This window comes from Dermacentor andersoni, chromosome 5 (assembly GCF_023375885.2).
Source record: "Dermacentor andersoni chromosome 5, qqDerAnde1_hic_scaffold, whole genome shotgun sequence".
NCBI classification, from domain to species: domain Eukaryota; kingdom Metazoa; phylum Arthropoda; class Arachnida; order Ixodida; family Ixodidae; genus Dermacentor; species Dermacentor andersoni.
This window is the reverse complement of record NC_092818.1, coordinates 140,332,805-140,357,620: the sequence shown is the minus strand read 5'-3', so window position 1 is coordinate 140,357,620 and position 24,816 is coordinate 140,332,805. Positions and strand designations below refer to the sequence as shown.

At 47.5% G+C, this 24,816-nt stretch overlaps 1 long non-coding RNA gene across 1 annotated transcript in view; it reads left to right on the top strand.

The window, feature by feature from the left end:
• The window catches only part of LOC126531267 (uncharacterized), a 171,575-nt gene extending 153,726 nt beyond the window's left edge, over positions 1 to 17,849 (top strand). The window contains exon 6 of the long non-coding RNA XR_008612642.2: positions 17,595 to 17,849. This is a non-coding gene — a long non-coding RNA (uncharacterized lncRNA). The remainder of the gene's footprint in view (positions 1 to 17,594) is intronic.
• Positions 17,850 to 24,816: the final 6,967 nt, after the last annotated feature.

Sequence of the window (24,816 nt, the reverse complement as noted above, 5' to 3'; positions counted from 1 at the left end):
TGCTCAAGTGGTCCAGCACAATAAACTTGGCTTCGGCAGTTGAAATGGTGCGTTTCGTCGGTAGGTGGGGTACATTGAGGCTGCAGGTAACGTCCGGAAAAGACCATGGCGGGTCAAGGCGACTTTGTTTAGGCCATTCCAATTCTAAAAATCGGAAGGTGTTCAGCGCCGCATGGAAATGTGAGCGAGTTCTTGATCTTAGCCGCCGGAGAAGCGCCGTGCCTGCGCGTGACTCGCCCAGCCTTAATAGCTGCGTCAGCAACGCCTGAGATCCCAAGAGGCGGAGTGGAAGAGACTCTGCCTCATTAGTGACTTTCTTGTTTGAAGCCGCCGTTGGAACTCCCATCGCCAAGCGAAGTCCCTTTCTGTGCACTGCCTGCCAGCGCTCGAATTGACTCGATGACGGTGATATCAGAGGGAGCTGATAGAGAATGCGGCTTGTTATCAGTGCAGCGTTCAGTTTAAGCATGGATATAGGATTGTTTCCCCAACGTACACCTGCCAATCGACGAAGTGCGTTGATTCTTTGCACTGATGCAGCCACAACACTTTTGACCGCACCACGCCATAGTAGCTTGTTGTCGATGGTGACGCCCAGGAATCGAACATGAGTTGCACGAAGAATTGAATGCCCTCTGATATTCAGCGTCAGACGTGTTGACTTGCGTCTCACTCCCGGGAAAAGCATGAAGGCTGATTTTTCTGCTGATAAGGATAGGCCAAGCGTCGATAAGTGGCGATCGATAGTGGAGATTGCGGCCTGGGCTATCCGGGCCAAACGTTTGTGTTGGTACCCTGAGATCCAAATGCAGATGTCATCTGCGTAGATGGAAATTTTAACTGCCGTCCGACCTACTTTCAGGGCATCTGGAAGGCTGGCCATGGCAACGTTAAAAAGCAAGGGGGATAGGACAGTTCCTTGTGGGACGCCGAGGGAAATGCGTCGCTTGACACTCATTATACTTCCCAGCTTAACTTGTACACATCGATCACTGAGAAATTCATGGACGAATCGAAGAGCATTTCCCGAGACGCCCATGGCTCGGAGTCCGTTGATGATGCCTGTATGAAGCACACAGTCGTATGCCTTGGCAACGTCCATAAAGATGGCGAGTGTGGAAAGGCCGTCTACGCGATGGTGCTCGATATGGCTTAGTAGATCCAAGACACTGTCCTGGGCACTCAACCGTGGACGAAATCCGGTCATACATGATGGCAGTCTATTTCCTTGCTCAAGATACCATGTTAACCTCGTACATATTAGTCTTTCCATCAACTTTGATACGCATGATGTTAGCGATACTGGCCGATATGAGGTGAGGTTTGCAGGATCCTTTCCGGACTTGAGCACTGGCACCACCCATGCTGTCTTCCACGCTTCTGGGATCTCTCCTGTGCTCCAGACGTGATTAAATATGTCCAGAAGTGCTCGTTTTCGTTCATATGGCAGATTTGTCAGCATCTGATTGCTGATCGAATCGGGACCCACAGCACAGCGTCTTCTTAATTTGCTAAGCGCCAAATCCAACTCACGAAAGGTGAACGGCGTATCCATGGTATGGAATGCTTCAGACAACAGAGGGTTCGATACTCCTGCTGATCTGCCAGATGTGTATACGTCTGCAAAATCTTCTGCAAGGGTTTGCAAATATTTTCCTTGCTTTAAAGCAAGTGCTTCGAATGGCCTGTGTAGGCGAATCTTTCCGGATAGGCTATTCATTACTCCCCATATCCTTGTCATGGGAGTAAACGCCGATAAACTCACAGAAAGCAGCCCATTGAACTCGTCTCAATCTTTTTGTGTGACGACGGATGACAGCGTTTATCCTGTTGTATTCAGTTTTCGCAGATGGATTTCCCGTTTTTCTCATTAGTTTTCGCTCCGCTCTCCTACGCGCTGCGCAGAGGTTCTTTAGTTTCAAATCAGGAGTAGGGAAATGATCTGGCAGTTTCAACATTGAGGTAGCCACCCCTTTGCTCCGCAGCATATCTGCGAACAGCTCACCAGGGGATTCGTCCAACGCTTCTCTGTATGTGTCCCAGCGGGTCACAGCACAGAATTGTCGCGTAGCAGTGTGAAATCCGGTGATGTTGGTGAAGATCGGAAAGTGGTCACTGCCCATCCTGTCTGGGGCCGTTGTTGACGATACGACAAGGTCTGTAGAATGGATCACGAGGTCTATGGCACTCCATGAATCTGGTGGTCTGAAGAAAGTCGGTTTGCCATCGTTCGCGATACACAAGTCAGCAGCTTCCGCGGCTGTGACTAGTTCCTTGCCTCGGGAATCTGCAGTCTTATATCCCCAAAGAGAATGATGTGCGTTAAAGTCCCCACAGATTATTATAGGAGAGGGGCAACGAATGCAAAGGTCCTTTATGAACGCCTCCATGGAGACCTTCCTGCGCGGACTTATATACACCGACACCACACTGAGTTTTCGTTTTCCTAGGCACACTTGCACAGCGGCGACTTCCAAGAAGGTAGAACAAAGGTCTTGCACTGGTAAGGTGACGTGAGGTATTTCTCGCCTGATGTATATCATCGCACTTCCATTTGCAAATGATGGTATACTCGGATTTCCATGTCTGATGTACCCTGGGATCGTCCTTCCATTTGGGAGACCGGCCTCCGAGAGGGCTAGAATTGGTATAGGTATGTCTCGAAGGAAAAGGCTTAGTTCAGAAAGACGCTGTAGAATACCGGCGCAGTTCGATTGCATTATTAAGGGCACTTTTGGACGACGGAATGGACCAAGTGGGCGAGACATTGCCATTATGCTACTCAGTGTAAGTGGAAGTAGAGCAAAGTATTACTGACTCAAGAGCCAGCACTGCTTCCAGCATATCCTTCGTTGAACTAGCAGGCATCTTCGCGACGTGGGAACGTAGTGCCGTGAACAAAGCGCGTATCACATGCTGGCAATTTTCCTGCTGACTGTTGCCAAGTGGTACTTGAGGTCGGTTTACTGCGGCCGCATAGGTGCGCTTTTCGGACTCTTTTCGAACAGGTTTCTCAGGCGCTGTGACCATTTGCGTTGGCTCAATAACTTCGTTTATCGGTGTGAGACGCGGGAAACGAGATGCGTACTCTGTTTCCAAACCAGTTAGTTGTGGCGCTCTGGACGTCTTCTTCGTGTTCGATGGTGCGCTTGCACTCTTTGGACCCAGAACAAACATATTATTTCTTCGCTGAGCAGCTGTCCGCGCCCGGCATCGACCGTAGCTAGCAGGATGGTCACCGCCGCAATTTGCACACACAAAGTTGTCGTTACTTGCACACGTCTTAAAGTCATGAGGTCCCCCACAGCGCTTGCACCTCTGTCCCCCACGACAGTACTTAACGATATGTCCGAAGCGCTGACACTTAAAACAGCGTGGTGGTGTCTCCACGTAGTCGACAAGCTCGTGTCTGGTGAAACCAAGGTTGATCTTCTCCGGGCGTTCAGAATTTGGAGCAAATGTGAGAACCACCGAGTTAGTGCGCCTTGACTCCCATTCAGGTGACGAGGTTTGGACCCGACGGATGATTCTTCTTGCATGGAATACTCCCTGAGGTCTCAAGTAGGTGAGCAGCTCCTCATCCGAGTGCCATTTAGGGACTCCTCTAACAATGCACGTGTTTTTCATATAACTGTGTGGGACACGGGCAGATATGACTATGCCACCGATATTCTTGGTCTCTAGAAGGACGTTGGCTTGTCCTTCTGTCTCTACATTTAAGAGGAGTGCTCCCTGTGCTGTGAATTGGCTCTTCACTGGTGCTCCACCGGGAATCGTTTCAAGCTGAGAATACAGGACAATAGGGTTTACTTGCCTTAAATCATCTCTTTCGGATGTTGCAGTGATTAACACTGGAATGCCCTCCGCCCTGTCTTTACGATGGCGCACAATTCGGAAACCACCCTCGTCCATGTCTAGGTCTGAAGCGTTCGCCACGTTGTCGTCATCGATGATAGTTGACTCGTCTTCAGATTCACCAGTGTCTTGTCGCTTGCAGTCAGGCTGGCTTGTACAAACCAGCTGGCGTTTCTGACCCGGTGTCAGCCCTTGGGAGGTCATGGCGGGGTGCTCGCCGGTGCCAGCTTGGTTCCTTCTAGCACCTTGTGAGGCGGCGGGTGGCGCAGCACCCGTCGGTCTCCGATACGGAAGGTACCTTTTCGAGTCGACAGACGTCTTGAACCGTTCTGACCAGTAATATTACCAGAAAATAACGAAAATAACGATAAATGTAGGCAGAGCTACTCAGACAGGCTAGCAGCAGGTTCTTCGTCTTCTTCGTCTTCGTTCTTCGTCTTCTTCGATAAAGAAGAAGCGCAACAAAAAGAATCTAGACAGCGAGCCATGTTTTGAAACAACAACAACAACAACAACAACAACAACAAGAAACATTGTACACAATAAATGTTGTATATATTTGATTCGTTTACAAAATCTTTCTCGTCATTTCAAGTCACGTCCACATCCTCTGGAAGTTATCTATAACGTGAGTGAACATTGCTACTACTCGCCTCTTCTTCATCGTCTTACGCTGGTCTCAGTTAATATTTCGGGTGTTGCAACCGCGCTTCGCCGTTTCACGATTCTTTCGCGGTGTTTGCTCGCAATTATACCAAACACAGCAGCATTCGACGGCGAAACAGCAGGTGATTAGTAGATAATGCTTATACGCATAATTTAGATAACTCCCACAAGAGATTCTGCGTTTTTGTTTCATATAGTATGCTACTCACCCGATTATATTTTTTTTTCTCTGCTACCAAATACACTCGATCTCACAGCAAATGTACGCTTGCCGCTAATGGAAATGCCGCAGGTAGGCAATGTTCTTATCAGCCAGAATGCTAGTTATGGTTATAAAAGCAATTTATGTGCCAGGCGACGGATTCAACAGTTTCTGCCACTCGTGCTGGTTCGGTCAACAACAAGAAGAAAAAAAGATGTGCAGCTGAGCACGAAGCCGCGGGTTGGACCCAAGCCGCGGCGGCCGCATTCCGATGTGGGCACAATGCTAAAACGCTCGCATGCCATGCTCGTTGCCTAGCAAGAACTCCAGGCGGTCAAAATTAAACCGGTGTCATCCAATAAACTGCCTTATAATGAGTTCGCGGTTCTGGCACGTCAAACTCCTGAATTTAATTTTTAAGAAAAAAGAAAAAAAGGAAAGCATCGTTATTAAGTTTCTATCTCAGGTGTTCCAGAGCAAACTAATACATTTGCGATATGGCTCGATGTTGGTAACGTTAGTGTTTTCTCTATGTTGACTCGAGGCCTGAGTGCAATAGCTCAGACCAACCTATCTGCCTTTTCTTTATAAGTTCCCGTTGCTCTCGGGGCTAACCTCACTTAAATAGCAGCAGGAACTACATCCATCCTGGCGCTTGCGCATGCTCTTTGAGAGGACTATATCGGATTATTCAATAACAAATGAACTACGCTTCACACTTTCCTAACATCATTTTCGCAGTTGGGCGATGCATAGTAGCATGTAAGTCGCTGGAGCGAGACATCTGCACTAGGTATAAAAGCCACCACTCATCTAAGCTGTTAGATCATTTTAGCACATTTCCTAGATGTATAATAGTGTAGAGGTATACAAGAACACCGGAAAACCTGGAAGGGAACAGTGTTGGTAGCGGCGTTTAACGCTGTGGTCAACCTAATGTACCACAATTTGTTGGTCATTTTCTTTTTCGAGCAAGACTCTTTTCAGCAAGAACCAAGAAGAAGCCAAAAATATCCAGGTAATCAATCCGTCGATCGATCGGTTCATCCCCCCTTGAACTTTCTTCCCTGGTTAAACTGTCTTCGAGTACGCTCGCTCAGCTACATATTGAAGCGTTAAGAGCGACGCAATGTGAAAGTTAATATGAATACGGAATGAACGTGAAGTCTATGTCGGTTTTTCTGATGTTTCTTGAGGTGCAATCATCTCCCTCAAATTCCGGTGGAATACTTGTGCACAGCCTGTTTTCGGCTGTCGTATGAGGAAGTCATTCGCGCGTCTTTTCCATAAACATAAAAAAATTGATGCTGGCAAGCGTAATACTCCTCAAAGTGCTGTGTTGCCTAATGCAAAACACCGCCTTTGTAAAATCAGCTTAACCAATTATATAAAATTAGAATTAGTAGACTCTTGTCACCTTATCAGTCGTTTCCTTTTTAACGTTGGCATATCGAAAAAAGCTTTCGGGCTGTATCAGGGACGCAACCGCAGTGGCGTACGTGAAACACCTTGCGCGTGCTGCAGGAGGTGTATCGGAACTAGTGTACACAAATGGACGTAACCAAATACACAACTTACATTTATTTACCCGTTAGAAAGCTTACATGCTGAACCTACGTTGCAGCTAGCAGGGGTCTTACGGTCAAATTTTGCAATCGTGTTCGCTCATTATGCGCAGTGGGCCCGTTTGTTTTGCAGAGGGTGTTTGGGAGGGTGGAGAAATGAACCCACGACTGATGGCGCCCAAGGCTACCCACTAAAGCTGTTTACCGGAGACGGTTTTAAGAGTTAATTGGCACAGTAACCTCCGGCTACTATTACAGCCGTAAGCGTCGAGGCTCCAAATATCCAATACATAATCGCCACTTGAAAATACATAAGTCACGCGCTTGGATACCCCGTGGTTCTTCAGCAGTGAAATTCAAGCCCCTCTGAGGTGAAGGCATTGGGGAGGGTAATTTCTGGCTAGTGTTCACTTCAGCGTTGACGTTGTTGTTTCCGATTCGCAACTATATATAGAGGGCGCGGTCTAAGCGACTACGACGCATAAAGTTAAAGAAAAAGCAGCACTGAGATTACAAAGAAAAAAATATTGGCAGGTGAACGAGGCAGCAAAACGAAGCACGCTCTCGGATATTTGACGTCATGGCTGACGTCATGACCGTGCCGTGATTGAGAGCGGGCATCTGGAGAGAAATATGGGACAAGCCATGAGGAAGAGAGAGATTAAGGCAGCGGATGCAACGGGATTGTAACAGTAAAGAAGCGCGTAGGCCGGACGTGCAGCTTCGAGCATAGAGTTTCATACAGTAAATATTAGGGCGAACTCTGCATGACGCTAGGTCTACGGAAGTAGAAAGCTGGGCATGGGAAAGGTGGCTGGTGCATGGGTTCGCCTAAATTTAATCCCTTTGGTTTCAAACGGCCTTGTGACTTCGCAAATAGATTAAATTTTCAATATATTATTGCGTCATAAATGCAATAATTGGCGATGCTTAAGCTTGCGATCTACGATGTTGCTGCGTTTAGATAACTATGAACGCTTAGAGAAGTTACAAAGATAAAGCTCATTAAATAACGTCACGGGAACGTTTGAAGCCGCAAGCACGAAGTTTAGATCAACCCATGTATGTACTAATTCATTTTATTTACTTATTTGTTTAATAATAATTTAATTATGGGGTTTTACGTGCCAAAACCACTTTCTGATTACGAGGCACGCCGTAGTGGAGGACTCCGAAAATTTCGACCACCTGGGGTTCTTTAACGTGCACCTATATTACTTATTTGTTTATTTTTTACATACTACATCTCATCTTGGGATATAGCAGGAGTGGCGATGACATCATATGCCAAGTGCAGACAAAAAAGAAATTGTCAGAGGCAAAGCATTCCAACGTTCAATTGTTGAGGAAAAAGAAAACAAAACACTGTTTGTAACCTTGTCACTTCTGGGTTGCAATAGTAAAAGATTTGGGCTGTGAGAGCTACAAGTACGGGAAGGTTCAGAAAACTTAATGTACTTATCTAGGCGGGTGCAGAGTGAACAGAGTGAAGAGTTAATTAAGGTGCGCAGGAACATTATGATTTCGCTTTGGCGACGTGCTTTTAGAGTGGTCCAGTTCAGACTAGAGAGGTCAAAAGAAGCTGAAAAAGCAACGAATAGCCTTCTTTTGTACAGACTCAATCTTGTTCATATGGTCTTCATGAAAAAGGTTCCAAAGATAGATGCATATTCAAGGATTTCGCGGATTGATGTTTGTATGTTAGCAGTTTAGTTTCTTGAGGAGCCACACGCAGGGTGCGTTGGAGATAGTCGAGTTTTTTTAGTTATTTATTACCTATTACATCAATACGCTTTCACCAAGATAAATTGTGATTGACTAAAATTACGAAGTACTTATATTCGAGTACATTTAGTAGCAAGGAGTTATTGAAAGAGCACGAGAAAAGGGAAGGAGTTAAACACCTAGTGGATGTCATAGAAACGGTTTTGGCGAAGTTTGTAGTCATCTGCCAAGTGCCACACCATGAGCAGCAGTGTGAGAATTCGTCATAAAGAACAATATGATCTTTAGGAGAGGTAGAGGTAGAGGATGCAGTCATTAGCATAGAAACGTACGTTAGCAGCTATATATTGTGACAAGCCATTATTGTAAAGAAGAAAGCGAAGTGGGTCGATGACTGCGCCCTGCGGCACGCCAGAGGAAACGGTGTACCAATAGGGGAGTCAGAATCATTATAATACACGTATTGGGAACGGTCGAGAGAAAACTGACAATCCAATCTAAGAGTTTGGGATCACTTAGGATGAAGCTGAGTTTAACTATAGTAGTTTATGGTGACCCACAGTGTCGATCGCTTTGGACAAATCTATGAAAATTGCGTCAGCCTGCGTACCAAGGTCTAGTGCTCTAGCTATGCCATGCGTAAATCCCACCAGCTGCGTTACGGTGGTAACATCACGACGAAGACCATGCCGACAACTATTTAGAATGTTATTGAATTCCAGGTAGCCCATGATATGTTTGTAAATTATATATTCGAGTAGTGCGCAATAGTGAGAGCTTTGAGAAACCGGTCGGCACTTAGTTATCATCTGCTTAATACCATATTTGTGTAAAGGCAGAATTCTAGCGCGTCGCCACGAAGAAAGGAACAAACGCGGTTGCTAACGATTCGTTGAAAAATAACTAAGATTGTTAAAAAGAAATAATCGTTAAAAGTAACTGCAATCGCGATTCCCACGCTAGAGGAACGATCCCAGCGCCAGAGTTTCGTGTAGCATAACCTTTTCGAGAAGCTCAACGGCCTCGAGGACACCGAGGCGTTCAGCTCCGGCGGTATTGCGACGACGGTGGAGTCCGAACCGAAGGGAAATGTGACGCGCAGGACGCGCGAGGGCAAGCTGCCGCTGCCGAGTGCGTGCGGGGAGTTTCCGGACGGGGCGCCTTTATAGCCTGCATCCGCGCTTATCTTGGACCGAGGCCAGGCGGGCCGACGGCGGCGGAGAAGGGCCGCGGCGGCGTCTCGGTGTGTGCAGTGCCGCTATGCATGCATGCCGAGGACCATGCTGCGTCGACATGCATGCATGCATGCGCGCATTAAAAAAAAAAAAAAGGAAGAAGAAAAGGAAGAACAACGCCTAGAAACATCGCCGCTTTAAGCGAGCTGTAAGGAAAAAACAAGGATATATATAGAAAAGTGGAGAAGGGATGCAAGGAGACGCCGATAAAGCGAAGCAATGAGTCCTCCTCCTACTTTATCTCGTGCCGCCTCAAGATTGCCGGTGAGTGATGGACCTGGGCGATGCGTTCGGCAGAATTTTAAATAATGATTCACGAAGGTAAAATGACAGTAAAGGTGTTGTGGGAGGGCATTATTTTCTTTATCTTCTTTTTTTATTTTTCCAGCAGAATCGGTTTATATATCCGTAGGAGGTGCGGGAAAAGAAGAAAAAATGGGGGTAGTTACGGGATCTGCACTATTGCTCAACCCACTCGCCTTCCACTGGAAAGAGAAGCTTTAAAAACTATTAGGGCAGCGGCTTATTGCGACAGGCATTGCGCACTCTACCTATCGCCAGCGAATGCCTCGTATGTGCAGTACGAGCCAAGAATCACCGCGTGATCCATCAGCGAGGTACAGGAAGCGTTCTTCTCAACGTTGTGACCGCAGAGAGCGCATCTGTAAAGCGTCCATTTACGGTAACTGAGTATAGCACACCGATCCTGTTCTCAAGAAATGGTGGCGAAGATACCGATACGGCCATGCAATCTTTCCTAAGCCTTGTAATGGCCTCACGAAGGCGGAGGAGCGTTTACTCCTTCGCCTCTATACTAAAGCACTGCTGTGCCCGGCAGTCCTAAAACATTTCGACCCTGCGTGCACAGGGAAGTGCACGCACTGTGAGGAAAAATCTTCGGACATTTTCCACATGGTGTGGGCATGCCAATCAATCCCGCACCTGCCCCCTACCCGGTAGGACTGGCAGGCGGCCCTGCTCGGCTGCTCCGACCTGGCGAGCCAGAAGGCCCTGGTCGGCCGTGCCCGAGCCGCGGCTACAGCCAATGGGCTCCTGTAATGAGGAGCCCACCTAATCTTTATAAGGAATGGCCCTTTAAGGACTGCTCCACCCGCTCCCTGTAAATACTTCGACCAGTAAAGTTTTTCAGTCAGTGGCGAAGAGATCGCACGTATTCGCGGTCAGCCAGGCAGCATTCTTAAACTCTTCTTTGCGTTTCGCCGCGTGCTGCGTCTATATACTCTAAAATGCGCTCTAAATTTACGCGAAAGCTGCTTTGAACTGCAGCACGTGCTTGGACCTTGCGTCAGCGCTCGTGGTGCGTTACATGCAACGAAGCCGTCCTTAAGTTTTTCTCTTCGGCATCATAGGCTAGACCGTTACGCCGGTTAGTTGTTACAGCGCAGGCTTGTGTGATGTTGTGTGTTTGTGTGCTCAATGCGGGAATTCATGCGCCAAACTACTAGCCTTCGAATTATAGTAAGTAGCGGTCGCCCTGTTTAGTGGATGAGAAAGTGAACGAACGAATAAGTAAATAATCACAAATAATCACTGCTGACTGAATGCGACCAAAGTGAACAACAACAACAACAACAAAAAAAAGCATCGAGGCAACTGAAGAAGCAGCTGAAACCATCCGTTCACCGGTGCCGAGCTCTTGCTTACCCATATATTCAACGTTATTCCTACGAGTACGAATAAATTGATATCGGACACAATACAAAGAACGATGGAAGGTTTTCACTCTGCGCGAGGAAAGTAGTGCCTATGTATACCTTGGGCGGAACTGCGACAAGTTCCCGCGCCCGAAATCAAAACGAAACTGGAGGCGCGCGCTGTGAATACTGTAGACACTTCCGGGGCGAACGTACGTGAGCTTGCTGAGCGAGCGGAAGCTATCTTCCTATGCGCGTCCTCTGCCTACGCCGCCGAGTAACGTGATCGAAAAGAGAACGACCCGGGAAATTGATCGAGCAGAAATAGCTCGCTGATTTACAACCTGCCCGGAACGTGGGCCGAGATTTTTCGGAGATAGCATACACACACTTGCTTCCCAGCTAAGCTCCGCAGCGAGGCGAGCGACGAGGTCGAACTTGGCTTGCGGTACCATATCGACATAAACCCGAACCTTGTCTTTGCATTCTGCCGTTCTTTTTATTTTTATTTTCAGTTTTATTTTAGAGGAATTCGAAGTATTGCGTGAGGTCTTCGCTGCTTTTTTTCCCCCAATCTAGATGTGTTTGTTGTTTGTTGTTTCATGGTGCGAAAATAACAACAACATAAATCACTATAGCAGGAGAGGCACGAACAAGGGCTCACCCTCGGGATATAATTTTTGTTGTTGTTGTTGTTGACGACGGTACACAAGGAGGAAGGAAAACAATCATAGGAAAGGCCAACGAGACGAGCACCCCATCCACTTTGATATTCTACAGTGGGTGTACGACAAATGGAGACAGGGAGAGAGCGAGCATAGCGCGCACGAAGGAAAGTGCAAAGTTGACATCTGGGCGTTATGTTTAAGGTTCGTATATGAAACAGCCACAAGGAGGACAAAAACGCGGAAAGGAGTACACCACAGGAGAGGTGCCGACTGGCATCTGACATTTTTATCGTGAAGAACAGCACATAAATACAAAAAAAAGGAAAGGAAAGGCCAACCCGCACGCGCATATCTGGAGGTTCGGGCCCCTCCCATGACGGCAATTTCCTATGTGGCATTCCAAAGCACCTATTAGGTGGGGACGCCCTCGGGTTGGGGAGAAACACCCTTTTCCAAGCGTTGACGTCCCGTAATGGACGAGCGCCAGGCCGGGAGCACGCCTGTACCTATTTTACTGGTAGGTAACCGGCGGCAGCGCTAATCTACCTCCCACAGCCGCGAGGGATGCTCTGGACGAAGGCCGTAAGTATGGATGGACAAAGGGTGCCCAGAGACCACGCCTAGACATCTCTATGGGGTCCCATCTCGAGATGCGAATCCCCGCAGGTAGCACGCGAGGACAACAAACGGCCAAGGCCGATGCACTTCGAGGATCGCACTAGCAATGGATGTGGACAGTGTGCCAGTAATTTTGGCTCCCAGACGTTTCAAGAAGGTGTGGAGAGAGGTGCGTTGGACGTTGCCATGAGGACAGGTCCCAGGGTGACACAGAAGATGCGTACGTTCCCACGTCCACTTGCCAGCAGAAATCCTACACGTCGTCGCAATTGTCGTCTTCGTCCTTGTTGAGGGACTCACGTACAGATACATATTTCACAGGAAGGAAAAAGAAGTATTGAATGATTCGTAATGTTTAACGTCATAAATGAACACTAGCGTAATGAGAAACGCCGTAGTGGAGGGCTCCGCATTAATTTTTACCTCCTTCTGTATTTCGCCCCTATAGAAAGGCAAGCGCCGAGGCTGGGTGCGGAGCCCGCGACCTCGTGCTCAGCGAATGAGCGTCATAGCCTCGGAGCCACCATGCACGGCGGTCCAAGAATGAAGGACGGCAAGATGCAATAAATCGCGAAGCGTAAAGTTGACATCCATCTGAAAGTGCCACAAAGCCATACAAAGCCTTCGGCGTCGCCACTGCGAGCCTGCTGATTAGCTCACCTTCAGGAGCGGCTGCTACATAAAGGTGGCGGTCCCAAGTTCCACAAGCGGACGCGAATATTTTTGTCTCAACCGTAAAGCTTTCGTTTTAACGAATCCGTTTATTTTCCTCCGTAGGTTCGCGCAACTCTTCGATAAATGCAAACTTTCGCCATCTCCCTAAACTTTCTTCAGCGTCTGAAGGTGTCGCAGAACATGGGCCGTATAACGTAAAACTATTCCAACATGTTTTTATTCCGATCTCCTGACGTCAAATTTGCGTAACCACAGACGCAAGTATCGCGCGGTCACCCGCAGGGCTGTCTGAGCAAACCAATCAAATGATGCCCTCGTTCATAGGAGGTCACTTTTGTTTGCTTGAAAAACGAATAACATCGCCTGCACTGAGCGGCTTGTCTTATCTAATTGGCTCACAAAAGGCGAGGAGCATGCTCAAGTGGAGAGGGATTCGGTGGGGCCGAGCCACTGCACTGAATATCGATAACCGAATGAAGAGGGTAGTGCCGGCGTCTGCGATTGGTCCGCTTTCTCTTACTTGGCTTGCGGTGGCTCGTCGACAATCGCGGCGGCATGCAACGGAAGCTTAAGAATGCGCTAAAACGGGTCCTCAGCAAAGAAGAGTTGGCAGAACGAGGTCGTAAACGTGCCGAAAGTTCTCGAAAACGTTACACGGCCACGCAAAAGGTTTTCTTACACGCAAATAAACCCATGCTCTCCGGCAGGGGCGAGTAGCCACTGCCGGAGCGATCGGCGGCAGCCATCTTTTATTCCTTTCGGAACGGGGCAGCCTGCGGCTATTGAGAAGAAAATTCAGTTTTGTTCGGCATATTAATGCATCTTGAACGCGTACACGTCACTTTGACGCGGTGAGTTTTTGCGGTTTTGTGACGTCGCGTGTCAGGCAGGAGAAAGTGGGTGCAGCCCGAAAACGTTTGAAGGGCTACTGGCAAAAAGACGTCGAATCAGAAATAACTATCTTAATTTTGTTCGGTGAAATTATGCATAATCAAAATGTACACGTCATATCAGATGGGGAGCTATCGCGGTTTTCGTGACGTCGGGTGTAAGACAGGTGAAGTGGGGGTGGTCCAAAAAAGTTTTTGACCAATCACGGTGGGCTGATTGCAGAATTGGAATAGAAAAGTTTGGAATAGTTTTACGTTATAGCACCCCTTATTTCGCCATATCGCAGTGCAGCTGTCGACAATACATCAAGCCTGACGTACTGCATAAGTACAGAACACGTCAGGCGTCCTGCCTTATCGTAGTAGAAAAGCCGGTCAAATCGGCCGAGCGCACGTGCGTCAGCGCCGCAGCGATTTCTGTCGTTACGACACGGCTTTGTGATGCGATAACAGCTAAGGGCCTAGAAATGCGTCTAGAATTCTTTTCACTACGGCAAAAAAGAAAGAAAGAAAGAAAGAAAGAAAGAAAGAAAGAAAGAAAGAAAGAAAGAAAGAAAGAAAATATTCCCGTTGTCTTTGTAAAGTGAGCAGATGGAACGGAAGCAGGCGGGCACCGTATGCCTATCGCAGCTTTCTACGGTCTTCCTACGAGCCAGGCAGTCAATCGCGGTGTGATGCAACGAACTCTCGCATCGCGCCACGCAAACTCTGCCGGCGTCATTGTTTTACCGCTCACGTCTTAAGTGTCTTCAGACAGAAATCATCCGTAGTCTTTTTCAATCACCCGCCTTCTCTCGGTTTTAACAGCTCTGACGCTGCAGACAGGTTGCGTTAGTCCGTTGCCGGGGCAACAGACAACGGACAAGCGAAGGTGTGACGCCAGGACGCGCGACGCAGTATATTTAAATCTTTCTGGATGACACGAGCGGCCCGAAAGTTATGAGCAATAAAAAATAAATAAAAAGAAACGAAGTTCTGAAAGAGAGACAAAGAAAACCGCAATGCATATTGAGTTGTGCTGAAAATCTTACACGCGCGTTACACTGCTGTGCTTGCCAAAGTCGCGAGTCACTCCCGTTTCGTAACGCCTTCCGTTCGCAGAAAACGAGATTCAGTTGCGGCGTTACAGCATCGAGTGCTCTGTATACCTCACGATGTGGTCTAATCCAATCTAGCGCCTGTGTCGTGTACCTATTTTCTGTGTCCCGTTATTCGCGCTGTTTGCTAAAGGAATGTGGTCTACCGTGCCCACCTTTCATGGGCCTCATAGAGCTTGGGAATTTGCACACGCGTGATCGTTATGGCAGTGAACCAGCGTAACTACTTCGTTTATTTTCAATTTAGTTTCCATATCCTTTTCCTGCGTGTACTTCAGCGGTCGCGCCTCGAGCTGCGACAAGTACTTGCAACACGGACTGTGTTGTTGCGCAAGACTCTGGTACAAGGCTATTTACGAGGTACACTATTTACTTTTACTCCAAACGCGACCGAAATAGCCGTATTGGTCGTGTTGGGGGCGATACTATAACGGTAACGACCCCGAAACCGCAGCAAAAATTACTGCGCCAAGAAAAGAACGACGACGCGCCCTCAAGGCTCAAGATCCTTTCAAACGAGCATCCACTATCGGAGAGACTGCCACGCGGTGCTCAAGTACTAATGAATAAGAGCCAGACTAGAAGCCTCGCTGACAGAAAAGCTCTTCGCTAAATGGCGGACGTGTAAGAGACACCGGCCTAGAACGACCGATGACAGTGACGACGATATCAGACAAGAAGCAGAAGCCGTCGAACATGTGGCAAGCACCACGTGCACGACGGGCGCCCGTCCTGCCGCTAGGCGCGCACGTGCTAGCTGTGGGACTGTCCCGAATAAATATACCTCCAGCAAGAATACCCGAGACCAGATGTCACTTCCTTTGAAGACTGGATCACCGCAAACGAGGAAACTGGGAGTCCGAGACACGCTGAACTCTCTCTTGGAGTTTGCACACGAGTCGGGCATCCATCGTTGCATGGGATCGCTTTCCCTGAAACCCACCACGCCCTTTAGACTGAAAAGCCATCCCGTATTTAAGACGTTTCATTCATTCCATATAACGCCGCCTCTGCGTACCGCTCGACCAAGTCGCTTCTAATTAGTGGCATGGGGTAGAGAACACGCTTTGCGCCCACCTGGACGGTCGTCATCGTAGCGATTAGTCGGCCGTCTTGAACACGCCAGCGCGCACGGCCAGGAAGGCTGCCGTATCATAAAAGCGGCGGCTATTCAGCGATGAGCCGGCGCGGTCTCAACTGGTGAGTAAGAATGGTCGAACAAGGAAGATGGCTAATTAACAGCATCGAATCTATGGATAATACTTAACCCATATATTGCTAACCTAAACTTAACCCATGACCAACAGCGGTGTTCCTGAAAACTGGCCTATGTGAACGTCTTTGGCTCAGTCCGGCCCTCCGTGCGCATTCGCGAACTCCCCGAAGCTTTCCTCCTCCTTCCCTGTCTCTATGTCATCTTTCTATTCCTTCTCTCCTGTACCTCATAGTATGGTAGCCAAGCGGCAAAAAGAAGTTCAGGGGTTTCCAAGTACGGAATACGCGCACACGTGGGAAACAATGACGCCGGAAACCGTAAGCTTCGACGTTACTAGCCTTACTTCAGCGTAGAAAAAGGGAAATGCGGGGCACTATACTTTTTCGAACACAAATACATCACGTTGTCCGCCAGTTCGTTGTTTTTCTTTCTTTTTGTTTGTTAATCAGCACTCTTAAAGCAGGAAGGATGTTCTTCCAACATCTCCCCTGATCCCCTATCTAAATATATCTAATACATTAATCACAACTTTCGTAATATTCAATGGCAAGGTCAAAAGGCAAACTAACGTTAGAAAATACCAAAGTTCTGTGAGCCAATGACTAGTACTGGCAACCCACAAATGCATACTTATTGCGAGTTTCTGGATACTGCCGCTCATAGTATACTGCTGCTCATAGTAATCGAGGTTAGGAATTAAGTCACCAGACTCTCTATTGTTGCCTTTCTTCTTTTTCTTTTTCTTTTTTTATCTCCTGAAAACAATTAATTCGCAATGCATGAAATCAGCAATGAGACCAACTGAATTCTTCATGTCGCGGTAGCGGGAAAATTACGCATGCATGCATTCCGCGCACGTGACTGTGTACTGCGAAGTTCTCACTCGGAGAACCACGCCCTCATCTACAAAAAAAAAAAAAAAGCCTCGTCCCGTGAAATGCACCCGTGAGTGGCCGCCCGAAAAAAGCAAAAGCATGAAGACGCCAACTCATGATCAATAATATACGGCAGGTGTGCAATAGCCACCCAAACAAGCTTCCAAATGTCCTTCTAGAATTTCAGGCTGATGCGAAGGCGGGCTTTCGCATGTTAGAACAAAATACGATGCCAAACTCCACGGACTGTTGCAGAGACCTGCCGTGTACTATGAAAGTGCAGATGCGCACATATGCGTGATAGAGACTAACGCCGCAAGCTGCAAAGTGTGTTTGTACTATGTGTCCTTGTTTTCAGAGTAAGGAGAAGCAAGAGAAGAAATGCAAGATATTATTTTCTCTATATTTTCCTATTTTATTCATTACATACCATACTTATGCGACTTACTTCTCCTTGATCAAATTAAAAAAGAATTCAAATACAGAAGAGACAAATTATAAGAAATGAAAGAATTTAGAATAGGCGAGAGACCTCAATCCTTCGGTTTACCCTAATTATTATCTTCAAGTACTTCTTTATTTCTTCTTCTTTATGCAAGGCTGACTGCCGTAACACGCAACATTCATTGCGCAATATTTTGTTTCATTTAAGTGAATCTCTCAAGCATGCCCTCCTTGCACGGCCCCGGCGGACCACGTGGATGTCCGGCGTCTCATGTTGACCTCTCCGGAAATTCGGCCGGACAGGAAACACAGGAAACACCGTTTTGGCCAGGCGGGGATTTGGTCAGCGGTCTACCGGACAGGCGTACCGGACGTGGACGGGGTCCAACTCCTGTGCCAGGAACCCACTGGACTTCGCACATGCCACTGAGTTAATATGATGAGTAAATAAATAAATAAATAAATACATAAATAAATAAATAAATAAATAAATAAATAAATAAATAAATTGTGATACCACATTGTTTTTGGCATTTTACCTATACAGTAGGTTTGTGCCATCCATAAAGGACAGCACTGGATGGTAAGACGAGGCAGCACGCAAAATGCAAGCGCAGTGTGCTTTTACCTGATGCCTAGACAGCGAATTGCACCAGACAACGCATAACGAAAATAAAGACAACGCATCGGTCTCTCATTGACATCTGAAACGCAGGAAGCGCAACGTTTCGTGCCATCAGAAACGGATTGCCCATATAGTCGAGGGCCCCTGTTCTCTCGTGTGACAAAAGTCAGGTGATGCCGACGCACCCGAGCGCTCGTATACGCAACAACGCTTGTTATACGGCTGCCTACAATAGACAGCCTTTTTACATGTCTTGCAGCTACATAACTTATAGAGCTGCGTGACTTACTGCATATATGTGTCGCAAGCACTTGCATGCGAGTGCTTGCGCTAGCGATATATTCACGCAGTTATTGATGCAGGAGAGACACTCTGTACAGACTGCCGCCTCGTGCGAGAAAGAGTCCTGGCTCACAGTACAGGCGCCAGCAGCACGGCGCGTTTCCTCGGCTCTCTCTCCTGCCACTATGAGTCAGCCTCCACGATATTGATTTAACGGCGAAAATACTGAGCGCTGTACACAACTGCGTGTTTTCGAACGCATCGAATGACTTTCTCCGGGTTCCGTGCTACGTGCAGTCCTAACTTTAGCACTATTCATCGTGCCTCTTTCTCTTAGCCCTCCCGCTGTTACTTAATGGCATTTCCTGCCAGCAAAATAAGTTAGCTAATAAATAAATAAATAAATAAATAAATAAATAAATAAATAAATAAATAGATAAATAAATAAAATGAAACTAAAAATAAAAGTAGACCACCACGAGTAGCGTAGGTCCGGTTTGAGGGAGTACTCCGAGATGCACATGTGACAAGGGAGTGGGGACTTCACACGACTGCGCACAAATTACTAACTATCGAATTACCTCTGATTCTAGGGACTTCTAGTGCTTTTTATTGCAATGCAAAACTTTTCTGCAGTTGAGCCTCGAGAACTTTGTTCACCTTTAAAAAAATATTTAAAAAAACTTATTTCAGTACTACATATCGCGTTCTCCAATATTAGTTTCGTTCTATAATAGCACCAATTTCTTACTTTAAATATTTTTAAACTTCCACAACAACTTAGCGCTTTCCTTCCAAGCGCCGCGTTGGCTCAACGTTCTGTTGCCGAGCACAAGGGCACGAGTTTCACTTCCGGCTGTGGCAGCTACATCCTGATTGTGAACTAACTAACTAACTAACTAACTAACTAACTAACTAACTAACTAACTAACTAACTAACTAACTAACTAACTAACTAACTAACTAACTAACTAACTAACTAACTAACTAACTAACTAACTAACTAACTAACTAACTAACTAAATAACTAACTAACTAACTAACCAACTAACTAACTAACTAACTAACTGACCGACTAACTAACTAACCGACCAACCAACCTTTAAAAAAAGGTTCGAATAATTTCCCTGCAGGAAAACACACCACCGCACAAGGACAGGACACGTTGACGGGTCGAGCGCCAACAACCAACTCGGGTTTAATCTCCTCTTAGCATCAGGCTCCGAATTCACAAAGCCTTTCGTTCGAAACTGCTGCTTGCTATTGGCCAGCTGCCTTCGCTGACAATATGTCCGACGTCGCCATTTGCTGGCATGTGTTCTTACGACCAATATTAGCGTAAAAACGCTTTGCGCATAGAGGCCCAGAATTAAAGTTTCCATCAGTAAGTGTTATTTGTCATCAACTGACCGCCTTCGCTAATAATACGCCCAGCATCAGCACCGGTTCAAATTTGCACTTGCGAACAAGTATATGCCATAAAAGCATTTTTGTGAATAGGAGTCCCGCTCTAAGAAGCTAGCCTGCATAATGCGAACGCACATCTTTCTCAACTGCGACGACAAACATAGGGAAGCAAATCACTTCATAACCGTTTTAGAGCGAGCTCATCGATAAGGCAACAACGATTTATGGGCCCCCGGCAAAATAGGTCCAGCAAAAGACGTCGGCGTTTGTCTGCGCCCAAAGACTGGATTAGCTAGACAGCGTTAACTTGACGTTCGCTGTCCGTGCCGCCCGGCCAGTGTGATTATGCAGTGTGGCATAACCACACTACGGCGTGGTTATGCAACAGCTGCTCACCAGGAACGTCACTGTGTGCGCGTACCAGCAGTGCAAACTAGAACGCCGCCCTGGCTGGTGCAGGGCTGACTGAAGACCGCGTGACGGCGCGTCCACGCGGTTTCGTCGCTTTTTGCACCCGGACGCACCGCGTGTCTCTGGAGACTTTCTGACCCTCCCCCTGGGCGCCCCGCCTACATGGGTGTTGATACCGTTACAGCACGACAACGGCGACGGCGCAAACGCTCCTCGAGCGTCCGTACAATTGCTTTTGCAAAAAAAAAAAAAAAAAAATTGTCAGCTTCGCCCAAAAGGTGAAACTTGAAAGTGTGCCGCAAATGACTTGTTTCTTGTTGGATTTACTTCTTCTCGGCTTAGTACGATCTTCGTCCTCCTCCTTCTCGTAATAACCGCGCGTAAGACGAGGGACGTTACACGTGCCAGTCAATTTCCACTGAGCTTTACTTGGGTTTATTGTCTGTTGGCTTCTCAAACCTCTCGGTTCCTTTTAGTCTTTAGGTTCCTTTTAGGGGCCTCGACTTTGACAGCCTTGATATCTCCCGAGGCCACGATGGCATGAGCACACAGTTGTCAGTGGTCTCCTAAATTCATGCACTACGTGACGTTAGTGGCTGAAAGGATATCCCAAAGCAAATAGGAAGGCTTAGCTTGGCGCTTGAACCCTTCAGACCGTGTTCTATGTGAGAGTTGGCGCGTGTTGGCGCGACGCAGGGCGACTACTGTAGCTGCAGGGCAGAAGGTACAGCGCTCTGGACACAAAGACACAGCAAGAGAGGAGTGGCCACAAGGGCAACCCTTGAGGAACGAACCAACGAACTTATATGCGGTGCAAAAGCTGGCTATTCACTGCTATGTTTGATGGGCACTCAGTATATCTCATTTTAAGGTTTAGCTTGGCTCTCTAAAGAGATTCAGAAAATGGTGCACTCGTCCTCACCATGAGCACTTTCTCTCTTCGCAAAGCGTAGAAGTGAGACCAGTGCCATGTGCCACTGTATATGAGGTGAAAAAAAAAATCAATAGGAATCGAGCAGCATTTTCAAACGCTCTGGCTCCGTCAATCTGGCAGCGCTGTCTCCCAAACTAATAAGCTTTCGCGGTATATATTCTCCGATACACTTCCGGGTATGTGAACATTAAGAAACAGTCTTGGAGCATACATTGCCTCGAAGATTTGTCGATGTGCTTTGATCGCGCGAAATCTTAGAGGTCGGGCTTTTCAACTGAGCTGCGCAGAAATGCGAACGGTGAAGCAAGTAACAAAATCACAAAGCGAGAGTCTTGTGTTTTCACTGTAAGTGTGCTGCTTGGAGTTAACTGTTTGGAAGGACATGTCTACACTGCGTACAAAACCAGTGCGTATATATAACATCAACAGATTTGCGGGTGCTAGTTGGAACCGCTTGGCGCAGGACATGGGTAATTGGAGATCGCAGGGAGACGCCTTCGTCCGGCAGTAGACATAATATAGGCTGACGATGATGAACAACAGATAAGATATGTGTAACCTGTGGGCACACACGAAGAACAAGGAAGAGACCCAAATGTTCCGGTCCTTCGAGCAAACAACAAGGGCATCGCGTAGATCCTATTTTACACAACCACCAGAGGTACTCTGCCTGTGGTGGCTATTTGTTCGACGAATGCTTGACCTTTAGCCCGAAATGCAGGGCACAAGTATCATTTCAAAGGCGTATTCATCAATGGCATGGTTTTCTTAAGATAAAAGGTTCATCAGTGGCTCTTGTAGGCGGCGGAACTAGTTACCTGGGGCTTGTTTTGCATTCCCATAAACGTTGCCGCGTTCCGTATGTTCTGAGAGTGGCAAAATTTGGAGGACGCTTAAGGTTCGCCTTTAAGAGTGGAACGCGATAGCGTTCATGCACTATACGTGACGCCAGCTGTTGAAAATATGTTCCACATCCGCATTCATGAGCGTGAATGGCGCGGTTTATCACTCCAAGGGCAGATATCGTACATGTACACAAATACACAAGCCAGTCTACAGGAGCACGACTTCCGCGGTAGCTCAGCGGTGAGGCATATCGCACGCGCAATGTGCAAGACGTGTCTTCGGCTCCTGCACGCCACAACCGAGAAGCTAACTTTTTTGTCCAATTTCGTTTCAATTTACTTCCTATTTCGGTATGTGAAAAAAAAAAAAAAATTGCTCATTTCTCCTACGCTTCCCGGGGCTGCATTGCCTGTTGGCTTGATATGGTTTGCAACTGACAAAAAAACGGCACCCTTTGGTTACCCCTTAATCCTTCTCGTAACTTCGTAACGTACAAGAGACACATACATAGCACCCACAGAAATGAACTGTTCTGCATTAAATGTGCCGGCCAAGTGCATGCTGCACCGTTCGTGGAAAGAAAACCGAGCTGCCGGCGCTGCCGTTCCCTTCTTCCACGCGCAGAAGAAATTCGAGACGCGGCTGACCGCAGACCGCGCGCTTCTTCAGCGCACCCGTCTACACTCGACCGGCGCTCCTCCGGAGAAGGACGACAAATTGCGGTCCGGCGTTTGCCGCCTGTTATCGCATGCGCATACGTTGCGGCGCCACTGAATGCCCTCTAAGGAGGAAGCCCTTTCAGGACGCCCCATAGAAAGACTCGAGACGCGCGCTCGGTCGGCGATCGAGAGCACGGCGCCGCAGACGGTCCAGCTTGTCGACGCGCGAGAAAAGACGGAATGAAGAGGGGAGGAAGCCACGGGCGGGCCCTGAATGGCGGGCGCGTCAATGGGACGAAGACGAACGGGCGGAAGGACGGGGGGCCAGTGGAAAGAACCGGCCTTGCTCCACTCGCTGGCGCGCCGTCGCACGAACGACGAAGAATATAAGCGTTGCCATCTCGGTTTTGGATTCGACTCGGCCCTGCAAGTGGCTGGGAGGTGTGCAGGACAAGGAGGGAAAGGGCGATTTTCCGCGGTCTCACATGGGTCTCCGCCACACACACACGCACGCACGCGCACGCACACACACGCACACACAATGACCGTGCACGCATGTATAGGCGTCGTCAAAAGTTTGCGGACAGTGAGAAAAAGAAAGCTTTTATTTGTGCAACCTGGGCAAACAGCACGGTATTTCGACTTCCAGCCTGATACACTCGAACGACGCAGTGTTGTACGGTTTTACTGGCTTCTGTAACAAATGCCCGAAAACTTAGCGGTCCGTAAACTTTTGACGCCAACTGCACAATCACGTGCACAATTTCTTGCTTCTTCAAGCTGTGCTTCACACATTCGCACGGCGACATCATTTTGTTGTTTATGCGCCACCAGCGCTGAAGCTTCGCGCACCAACAGCAGCACCGTAAGTACGCAGCATAGAGCGAGTAGATCAATTTACAGCGAAGCTGTGAATGCGACTGGAAGCGTTCAAAAACTTAAAATACGAGTTTTCACTGTTTTCTGAAGGAACTGAATGACTCACGAAGTTTATATGTTGAGCAAACGTGGGCAAAGTAAGGGACAATGTACTGGCAAAGTTTGAAATGTGTAGGTTAATTAGAAATTCAATTAAAATTGCTACGCCATCGCTTTTGGCCCATTCAGAGTAGTTATGTGACACGCTTACAAAGTTTTCCCGCGTACCTGAGGGCAGCAACAATGGCAGAGATCTCATATTTAGAGAAAATAGGGGCCACATTATACTTGACGTTTACAGAAAGTTTGAAGCGTGTATAATAATTACGTGCGTTGAAAATAATTATTGAAAAATTGTCTTCAATCCGTTTTCAAGCCTTATACCAGGCGTGCAGTTGGCTTTCCGGGACTCGACGATGAACCTTTCGAAGCACGTTGTTTACATTTCGTCAAAGCGGAAAGTACGTTGTGAGCGAAGATCGGTGAATGCTTAACTTGTGTAGGTTAAATACAACCTTTGTAGAAAATTTCTTAATGAAGCGTTCCAGAGTACCATGCTGCCGTTATGTACAATGTTTCCCAGGAGGAGAAGGAAGAGGAAATAGAGAGAGAAGGCAAGGATGTTAGCCAGAAATGGCTGGCTACCATACTCTGGGGGACGGGAATAGAAAAATGAGATAACGAGAGGGAGGGGAGGGCAATGTTTCTCAGAGTACATAAAGAACCGTACCATCAGCCTGATTTTTAACAGTATCACGCGAGTAGGACAAAAACACGGCGCTAAAGGGAAGAGCGTAGCAGAAAACGCTTGCTTATGACCATTGTGGTCGATGTTCTGGCGGAGTAAAGTGTGTGTGGCAGAATAACTGCATTTGTAAAAGTTACTTAACAAGGCCTCTCTTTATGCCGGCAACGTTTCAATGTGATATATTTACAAACAACTAACATTCTTATTGCCACTGTCCGAAAGAAAGAGCTTCGCTGTAAGCTTTGTTGTAGTTTTTGTTGTTGTTGTTGTTGTTGTTGTTGTTGTTGTTGTTGTCGTTGTCGTCGTCGTTGTCGTGCTGAGTTGGACCGTGATTCTGCAAGGTCGCATATAGGTCTGTCGTCTTTTCTTTAATCTTTCAGCAGGACGTTCTGCGATTTCGCGTCAGCGAATCCACCGCTTTTCTTGCGGCTCCTATGCCCGGCTCCTGACGTGTCTCGGCACTGGCGCGTCAGAATGTATAGGAGTGCATATATGCGCTTCTCGCAACGCGCATGTCCGCGGATAGAGCTTGGCCGTGGGCGCGCCGGGATGAAGCGAACGTTGAAATAGGCGCGCGTCTGTTCTTCAAAATGTCGTGCC